Source organism: Passer domesticus, chromosome 10 (genome assembly GCF_036417665.1).
Source record: "Passer domesticus isolate bPasDom1 chromosome 10, bPasDom1.hap1, whole genome shotgun sequence".
NCBI classification, from domain to species: domain Eukaryota; kingdom Metazoa; phylum Chordata; class Aves; order Passeriformes; family Passeridae; genus Passer; species Passer domesticus.
Window position 1 is genome coordinate 31,019,079 of NC_087483.1, and position 10,188 is coordinate 31,029,266.

Sequence of the window (10,188 nt, forward strand, 5' to 3'; positions counted from 1 at the left end):
CACAAGCTCATTGGTGCTTCTGGCATTAAAAAGCTTACCCTGGTGCATTCCATCGATGGCTTTAGACTATTCATCATATCATTTGCATGAAGAGGCTTACAGCTCTCCCCAGACAGAGAGAGGATTACAAATGTTCCTAAGTCAATAGCCTTCACATTTTAAAGTATTTGCTTATTAAAGGCTACTTTAAAAAGTTCAGAATCAAAACCTTGCTATTCCTGTTTGACAAGAAAACCTTGGCAGTTCCCTAATTCTCAGTATAAAAACGATGCTTTACATTTCTTTAACAGTTTCTCTCCTAGGAACTCCAGGTGCTTTGGATAATTAACATAACTCCAATATGTGTCCCTAGAAACATCCCTCTGCAGTACAGCGCTCTTTCCACCACATTCCCTCCAGAAGAGGTCACAAAGCTGGCATCAAAGGCAATCAATTCAGAGCTTGGATTCCTACTCATGTGAAGTGGTTTTTGATAGATTACTGGTGGATTTGATGGATTGTTTGGTATTGTTAGGGCTGAGGGACCTTCCATGGGCACACTGGCTGACCTTCACAGCAGTGAAGGATTGTGCCCAGTGAATCTCTAAGCTCTTAATCCCATGGATATGGCCCCAAGATGTTGTTCTGTCTTAGCACAGATGTCAGAGGAGGAAAAGGCAATGTAATCATGCTGTCTGCATGCTCCATAGTGTCCTTGCAACCCACAGCTCTTAGTCTGTGAAGAATTCTAAACCATTTTGGCATAGTAAAAGAGACCTCACAGATGCTCAAATAATTTTATGGGGAAAAAATTATAGGTCTCAGCACTCAATCTATTACTGCAGTGGAGCTCCAGGGATATAAGACACAAATCCACAACAGACTCTCTTCATTAGCCAGGATGCTCATGGACCAGGCTATTATACTGGGACAGATAAAGCAATTCAAATTCCAACAGAGAAAAGGGAGAAATATGTAGGACTAATAATACAATAGCATTGGAGTGATTGTAACTTTATCTTAATTCTCACTAAAGGCTGTAGCACAAGGATTATTCTGTATTAAGAAAAATAAAAGTATTTAACAAATATAATTCAATTCAAGGTGTAAATAGATTGTTGAAGAGTCAGAGGCAACATTTAGTTTTAGTTTTACTGACTTGCAAGTTGTAGCTGTAGCCAGAATTTCACCCTCTTTCTAATAGGGACAAAACAGGCTGGTTTAGAAACAAAAAAAAAAAAAAAAAAAAAAAAAAAAAAATTAAAAAACATATTGGACCTAAGACAAATAGTCAATATTAGACAAAAGAAGCTTGTAGGGTAGAGGAGAAGTTGCATCTTTTTTACAAGTGATGATTTTTCTTTTATCGACTCTGGCCAAACTGAAACATGCTGGTTTTGTGGGATTACTAAACTGAATAATAACAGGAAGAGAAAATAATGGCATTCTAGTAAGAAGCCTTTGTGCATGACATTTACAGTTGTATTTGGATCATATACAAAAATGATCCTTAAAATAACATAGCATTAGTTTTAACAATCCCTATTTTTTCCCCAAATGAACTCACTGGTAGGTTGATTTTTTTGCAGATTCCTTCCTAAATATTAAAATCTAAAGTGGAAGAAAATTAAAAAATAAAATAAAAAAAGAAAAATGAAGTGCCAAATTATGTGTTTCCTATATCTGTGGAAGAGTGTTCCAAGTGTTAAAAGTTTCAAGCTCTCTACAGACCACTACCCAGAATAATTTTACCAGTACATTGTTTCACTTGCAGGGAACATGTCTTTCTACTGCAAGAGAAAATCAATACCATTTTATAAATTGTATCGGTGTAAAAGTTCTTAGTAGCTGGGTAGTATATTGCCCTTTCTGGACAGATATAAGATCTATTACTACAGGTACCTTAATACAGATATACATGACTCTACTCTTATGGTGCTGTGCCGTATTTATACTAGAATTTTTAAAGCAACTTCATATTTTGTGCCATAAAAAGATGATCCAATATTATTTAATACCTTGTGCTTCAGATCTCTCCCTCTTTTCTCCCACTCAGAGTGAAGAAGAGTTTAATATTCTTCCACCTACTGCATGTCTTACTTGTCTAAATATATAATTTCTTTGGGTCCGAGTTTTTACTTAAAGTGAGCATGTGTGTATCTACATATGCTTTGTGCTGAGCAACCTGGGCACAGTGATAAGTGCTTGGGAAAAGCTGGTGAAGGGATGTACTGGCCTCCACTCCATTGGAATTCTTTAGAGCTGTTGAAGTAAACTCCAAAGATTCACCCTGGATGAATCAGTGGTCATGGGTTCAAAGTAAAATTTACTGAGTGAAACATGAATGTCTGACAAACACCCAAAGAAACAGTAGATAACTCTAATGGAAACTAGTGTATTTTTTGGATCTTATTTTATCAGGGCTACTTAGCAATATTATGATAATAGAAAAATTAATACTAGGAAAAATCTTCACCATAGACTAGCTGTGTCTGGGCAGATATTGGTGCAAAGAGATGTGGATATAGACAAAATTTAGATGTAGATGATGGGTACCTAGATGGAAAAGGGGGCACTTTTCTAAGTATTGGAATCCCAAATGCTGGGATAAATCATTGAGCCTCAGAGTCTCCATCTGTGGCACTGGGAACCACCACACTGAAGTCCAGCTGGGCAGATTCCAGATGTTAATCAAGTCAATTCAAGCTGCTTCATGTCAGCTAAAGCACATTGGCTGCTGCTCTACCCTAACTTCCTAATGCTGGCATAAGTGACTTAGAGCACTTGCAAGCTGAGGATATGAAAGGGGGAATGAGACTCTTGACTGGCTCAGTGACAGAGTTTGTCTGCTTTGGGGGATTGTTAATTATTATCCTCTTAACTGAATCACCCTCATGTGGAGCTTATCAGTCCAGGTAAGTAGACAGGGTATTGAGAGCAAAACTCTGCGTCTCATTTGACCTTCATTTAGCACTTTCTTCTTTAAAATGTAGCCCTAATGTGTAAGGTATTTATCCTATTCAATAGTTGATTGCACACCACCTAATCTCTTGATGTTGGTCTAATCCATCCATGCCATGGATTTTTGTTACTGTTGCCAATAGTGGACTGTCTTTATTTATCACAGTCACTCTCACTGCATCTTCTCAGAAAGCCACATCAATCAAGCAACCACTCTGATTTGCTGCATCCCAGGATAACAAGAAATGCTTTGTTCTGACTGTATGTTTTTAAGCTATTTTGAACCCTCCCACAAATTAAAGTCAGAGGGGCGCTGAGATAGTTCTGTGTGTCATGGGAGAGCAGCATGAGCTGCTCACAGCATTAGGGTAGGCTCTCAGTGGTGACAGACAACTCCAACCTACCCTGCACATTTCTCTCAGGACTTTTCTCAGACATTTCCCAGTTCATTTTTATGTTTCCAAATTTGTCCTAAAATTTTCCCTGCAGCTCAGAAAGGCACCATGGAACACCCTGGTGAACCACTAGAGTCTCTGGGCTGATTTCTCCACCCTGGTCCTGCCATCCAGGGTGGGTCAGTGTTGAGGGGCTGGGAAGGGCAGGAGATGTGGGAGAAGGGCAGAGGAGGGGATGCTTGAGTGAGTTTTCTTATCTTGGGCAGGATTCTTCTGTCCCAACAGAAGAAGGGCAGACAGGGGCACCAAGTTTGAGATTTAGGCCTGATAAAGGAGCTCTTCTACAAAGTCTCACTTTATAAATAAAGGAAAGAAATGTGTAAACTCTACTAGAAAAATTACACTCATCAAAACATCCATAAAGCCATGCATATTTGCACACAAATCTAAAGACTTATAAAATTACAGCCTAAACCATTTTCCAGAGAAGTTCCCTTTAATTGGCACAAGGTGTTGAATTATGCAGAACAGATCTCAGCAGAGATTTTTTTTAATATAAAGTTAATTACTTTATCTTGGTGTGCATGAGGAAGCACAATACTTTTTGCAGTGACTCTTTGTATCAGAGACAGCTAGTATCCATGTTAGTCTGTTCATGTAATAAAAATCAAATTGCATCAATTCCTTAACAAAGCACAGCAGAGGCTTCTCTTAATAGAATCTTTATTAGAGAATCAGATACAGCTATCTCCAAAGAAAGGATTTTTAAAAGGTACTGGGATTTCTCTGTAGTTTATTAGCTAAAGGAACACCGGAATTAGCTGCTGGGAGATGTCATGTTGGAATAAAAACTGCTGGGTGGAAGCAGAGGCAATTGGGATACCCTCTGTGTTGACATGATTCAATGGAAATTTTTTATTTTATGAGCTAAGCTGGAGAGGTCAGAGGGGCAGAGGTTTTGCCAGTCAACATTCTGACTCTTCCATTTCTATCTGCAGAGAGTTCCTCCCTCATATGCATTTCATCCCCAGGCAAGACCAGGGCTGCAAACCAAAACCCATTCAACTCTGCAACTATTCCTGATGCCCCATCACAGGAAGCAGAGGGAAACAGGGAGCTCTGGGGGTTTGGTTGTAGTGGGATTTGACTTAGCCTTCTTCCTGTGCCCCAAAATCCAAACAATTTAACAAGCCAAATCTGGGCTTCAGAATCTGTAAGCAAGCGAGTGAATTCAGCACACCTTTGTTTTTGTGAGGAACAGTTCTCACAGGCTCATCCCTAGCCTGGAACTGTTGAGTTTGAGCATGAGGATTGATAGCCCTCATGATAGCTGTTTGCTGCCAGGCAGTGTAAGAGCCTTTTCTTAGCAGAGCACACCCCACTGCTGTGGGACTCCTCTGGAGAACAATTCGCAGCAGCAACAATGAGCAGGGCCACGCTCAGGCTGTGGAGGAGCAGACCCCGTGTACATCTCAGAGCTGCTCTCCACAGCTCCCCAAGCCATGGCTGGGGATGCTGCTGGCAGGAGGTTGGCAGGGTGTTTAGAGGCAGCTGTCAGGGCTGCCCAACCAACAGCCACTGCAAAACCTTCCTGGCAACTTCAGTACTTCAGAGATTAGGGGTTTGGAAATTCCAATTTGTGACATTTTAAATTACTGGTGCCAGACCCCTCAGTCACCACTGCTTAGGGTATTCTTGGCCACTGCCTTTAATTTGTTGGTCCAGAATGGCCATGCAGAGTTCAGTGTGCACTCCAAGCTTGTGTTCAGCCTGATGCTGATAGGAAAATGCCAGGCAGCACCATGGCACCAGGGTTATCCTTCTTCCTGCAGCATCCTCCCTCCAGCACTCCAGAGCTGCTGAAGTGGGGAAAGTGAAATTGCTTCTAAAACATCCTCTTCAGATTATATTTTCTCTCCTGGCACGCTGCTATATAAAAGGTTTTACAGACCAGGATTTCAAAATGAAACTAGTTTTCCCCTTTCCTCTATGGCTGTGGTGCTTTAGAAGTTCATGGACAACACCTGCAATACAGAGGAGGTTAAAGAGTCAACAAGAAAACTCTGTGAGAGTTCCAGGATTTGGAGAGGGAAGAGACAGCCAAAGGAAAGGAGTAGGAGCAAAAGCATTGCTTGCCAAAGCTGAGGGTATTTTGAAACTGCTGTGGAGCTGGATCAGCTGGAGAAATGGCAGAAAGTTACACATTGCCATCTCCCTCTTTGTCTTCACTTTCCAGATAGACAAAAAGACTGTTTCTTTGCTTGGGGATGTATCAAAACCAAGGCAGGAGGAGCTACTGGTACCTGACTGTCACAGAACCAGAGATGTGCCAAGGCTGATGCTGAGCCCTCATTAACTGCCAAACTCCAAAAAAAGCAGGCAAGATGCAGTTCAGCAGCACTTTCTGTATTCATTCCCTCTGACATGAGGTGTCTAACTGAGCTGTCACCCTCATGCCCTGCTACACTCAGCAGCACAGACGGGACCTTCCACAGACACAGTGTCTTGTGTGGGCTGAGTCACACTCCAAAGGATCCTAATTTCTGAAACTGTTCCATGTGCAACTGTCTGGGAGTGTGTCAGGAACCTCCAGCAGCTCTGTCCCTATCTCACACCCTGAACAAAAAAATCTGTAGCAGTGGGTGCAACAATACAGGTTTACAGACGCCTAGCTTAACCATAAATCATCTGCTTAAATATGTGCCCTGATGAGCTGCACGTGCTGTTTTTTAAGTAAAAAGCTACCTGTAACAATTTTTACAAGCACTAGCTGTTTAATATGTGCATTATTAAGCATGCTCTAAAATGCCCAGAAGATAGCAGCAACATGACTTTTGGGCAGTTCCAGCTTTAACCCCTTCTCAGTTTGCACTGCACATCTGGTCCTGCCCTCTGAATTTTTGTTTCCCACCTATCTCAGGCAAGTGCCAGGAAAAAGTGTAAAGTGCTTGCCTCCAGCTTGCAGACATTTGAAGACAAGAGACAAGTTTAAGTGGAGTTTGTCTTCCTGTGGGGTGAACTTTTCCAGGCAGCCAAAGCAATGATATTGAGTACTATCATTCTCTGCTGTACACATCTTTGCCTGACCTTATCCTGGATGCATCCCCTTTGACTTACTTCTTTAAAGAGCCTAATAGATTTTCTTTAGCTTGAGGCAGAGCAAACCTCTGCTGGATTGAAATAATGTAGAAGTATTAGAAAAGATTGGTGCTGGGAATTTTTTTCCCCTCTTCCCCTGCTGAACGATAGGAAGAAAATATATGACCCAAATCTGCCAAGCAGTTTCAAAGGGAAGGAAGGAACACATGTGGAAAAGCATTAGAAGGCCACCCATCTCCCTTTAATTATAATGAGAATGCCACCATTGCTAAACGAATAGAAAATAAACGGAATAAGTATTAAATGATTATGGTTTCCCTCACATATTTCTTCTCATCCATTCAGCAGCAGATAGTTTTACAACACAAATAAATCTTTTCAGAAGTGAACAAGCCTGCAGTGCACGGCCCTGGCGCAGCGCGATCTCCAGCACCCCCTGCAGCAGCCGGCCAAGGACGGGCTCCGTCCAGGGCATCTTCCCGGGATTTAAAACCATGAAATGCACTTACATGCAGGGTTTAGTGCTGCCGGTTTCTCACTGTGTCTTGGTCTCAGCCCTGCACAGGAGGAAAACTTGTTTTCACATGACAGAGGTTTGTGAAATGCGCTTTCTGCGGGAGCCCGCGCTCCCCGTGGGGCCGTTCTGTCCCAGAGTCACGGAAGGGGCCGTAACTCTGCCGGGAGAGGGAAGGTTTGCAAATCCCTGCTATTTGGGAAGAAAAAAATAATGATCTAGTTTTTTTAAGAAGCCTGAAATCCCCCTCCTCAGCTGGATGTAGTTTGCTGCATTGCTTTCCATTGGTCTACCTTCTCCCTGCACTAGAGACACATTCCAGCCCCAGCCCTGAGTGGCTCTATAGAGTGGACAAAAAAAAATATAATTACACTTGTAAGTTCTTGAATTTTCCAATTTAGTCCTTGATATGTTGACCAAATGGCTTTCCATTTCATCTCCACAGATCCAGAACCGACCTGCTTACCTGCTGGAATGCAGTAAGAGTGTAAGTCAGGGATCATATCCCTTTAAAATCACTAAAATGGGTTAGAAGCCTGGTTCCCACAGTCAGCTACACAGCATCCCCTGCACAGGGAAACATCAGTGCGGGGACTGTTCCAGTTGCAAAACCTGTAACCCAGTAAGAGAACAGAGCTGCACTGCTTCGTACCACCAGGGCTCTGTCTCACCCTGTTGTCCATCAGAGGTACTCCCCGGTTTGGTTTGACCCCTCTAGGAGAAGGACCACCTGATTGCAGAGCTGTTGGCTGCCAGTGAGCCTCTTTGCTTTGCTGAAGTACAGACATGAACTTCAACATATTTGCCTCAGAATCAGGATGGTCTGAGCCTGATTTTTGCTAACACAAGAGAAAAGAAAATTTACAAATTGTTATTTTCTTTGCCAGACTGCTTTCCCAGCAGGTTTTGAGCAGAGCTAATTTGACACATCCCCACAGGCCTCCCTGGTGAAAATTATGCAACAGACCCCTCTCATATGGGGCATTTCACACCACTCAAACATGCATCTGGGAAGAGATCTGTTTATATTGTATTTATATCCTTCTTTGCATCCCTGAGGTGCTGAGTGCTGCATGCCCCTCTCCAGCTGCCCATAGTCTCCAGCCATTCCTTCCTGCTCCTTCTGTTGAGCACCTAGCCTGACTTTTCTCTTGTGCCCTGTCCCCTTGTCAAGTCACCCTCCTGCAGAGCAGCTGCTGTTGGAGCAGATGTGAAACGGTTCAGTAACACTCACTAATATTAGCATTGTCACCAGCACAGAGAGGAAATAAATTCTTTTCTGGGGCAGAAGCACAAATTACTTAATGCAGCAGATCAGAGCAGCATCTGTAACAATGCTGGAAGAGAGCTGGTTTAATAGCTCCTTGAATATAGCACACAAAAAAAAAGCAGAGTCACCTACCCACCAGCAGCCATAGTACAGCCTGTCCCAGCACACCATGTACAGCCTGTGGTGATTCTTTCCCAGCCTTGCAGGACTCTGGTCAGAATCTATTTGTCCTTCCATAAAACACTGCTTCCAAGGGCTTTTTCCATGACAATTACAGCTGGGACTAGCAGCACTGGAGGGGTGGCTGAGGCATGTTGAGATGGAGGGGCTGCTTGCTGGTGTTCAATCAGGCACAGGTCACAGACCATGAAGTGGGGTGACAAGCAGCACCCAGGCATGATCAATCCCCTCCATTCATGCTTTGGCACAAGCCATGCAACAGTCTGCCTGGTCAGTGGGAGGAGCAGAGGGGTTTACAGTGGATGGAGAACCTAGATGGAGTGTTAGAGTGATTTGAAGAGGTTTCACCTTCCTCCTCAAGGAAGAGAAGCTTCTCAAGGCTACGTGCATTGCTCAGCAGTCAAATCCCACCTGTGCTCTGTACTATGAGGCCTTCAGCTGCAATACCTGCTTTGCCAATGAACCTGGTTCCAGCCCAATGGAGTTGTTGCACAGAGTTCAAAGATTCTGAAACACTTCTGCCTGCAGGAGTGTCCCGTCCTCTGCTGCTCCAGCACAGCTCCTACCCAGACAAATGGATTTACTCTGCCCTGGGTGACTTTTCCAAGGCAGGAGTGTGGCCAGTGATTTATGGTGGCCTTGAGCTGGAGAGAAATCACATCTCATGCCTGTGTTACGTGCCAGGTTTTCTGTGTGTACCAGCCCTAGCAAGAGACTTTCACCTGCCTCTAAAATCTCAGGTACAAGAGGGATTTGACAGAGATGGGATGACCTGGTATGCAAATGATTACATTCCTGCCCTGGAAACTCCTCTTGTTTCTCTTTGTTCTGCATTTGGGATGAAACAAATGAAAGCATTTCAGCAAAGACAGTACCAGCTGCCCTGGTGGGAAATACCTTCAAAGGGTCCCTTTTGCTGGTGCTGCAAGGCTGAACACAGCTCAGGAAACAAGGAAACACATCAAATTTGGGAACTGCATCCTCTGACACCACCAGTAATTGGCCCATTGTCCCTCTGAGGAGTCCTAATGGAAATCTTGGCCGGTGATGGAGTGTTGATGTGTTAATCACCAGAGCACACACCCGCCTCCATTGCTGGCCAGCTCTGTGAACAATTTCTGCTCAGGTTATAGATTGCTGCACCATGTGCAACACAGAGTAGCATATCCGGGCAGAAAGAAAATAATGAATTCAACACAAAGAATCAAGAATCTAAACTGTTTAGATAACCTTAGGCTTTTTCTGCTAAGAAAATCAATATGGTTAGAAGCTGGGAAGCTACCCATATTGCCAGCAGGGTGAGGGTGCAGAGACACAGAGGAACCAAAACAGTTTAGTTTCCTTTTCTTTTTGCTTATCTTACCTTTTTAAAACAGCACTAAGGGTTTCACTGTAGCTTACACATATCTCTTAAGGTACCTTTGCCTGTAAAGTTCAATATTATTTGTATCCAAAATCTTGATTCTCAGTCTCCTGTGTCTGAAATGCTACAGCCCTATGAGTTCCCTTCCCTTTTGATGATATCTGTTATTAGAGCACTGAAAATCTGGCATAGAAAAGGCTGTGTCAACTTGCAGTTTCCCAGCGTGGGTAGTTTATTCTCTGTATTCCATTCACACATTTCATGTCCTCACCCGACAGCCAACATGGGTGCTAATTAGCAGTTACACTCCTCCTGGCAGGTTGCGTGGGCACCCTTCAAGTAGAACTTGACATGAATTTAATTCACATCACGGATTAACTGCTGTGTTATTTGCATTGCAAAAACACCGTCAGGTCCCAGGCAGGGC

General features: G+C 43.3%; 1 long non-coding RNA gene across 1 annotated transcript; it reads right to left on the bottom strand.

Annotated features, from left to right (window-relative positions):
• Window positions 1-5,028: 5,028 nt before the first annotated feature.
• LOC135309080 (uncharacterized) lies at window positions 5,029-9,977 on the bottom strand. Its single transcript, XR_010369387.1, has 3 exons — window positions 9,762-9,977; window positions 6,944-6,991; window positions 5,029-5,359 (listed from the first exon to the last, which is right to left on the bottom strand). It is a non-coding gene; the product is annotated as an uncharacterized LOC135309080 (long non-coding RNA).
• Window positions 9,978-10,188: the final 211 nt, after the last annotated feature.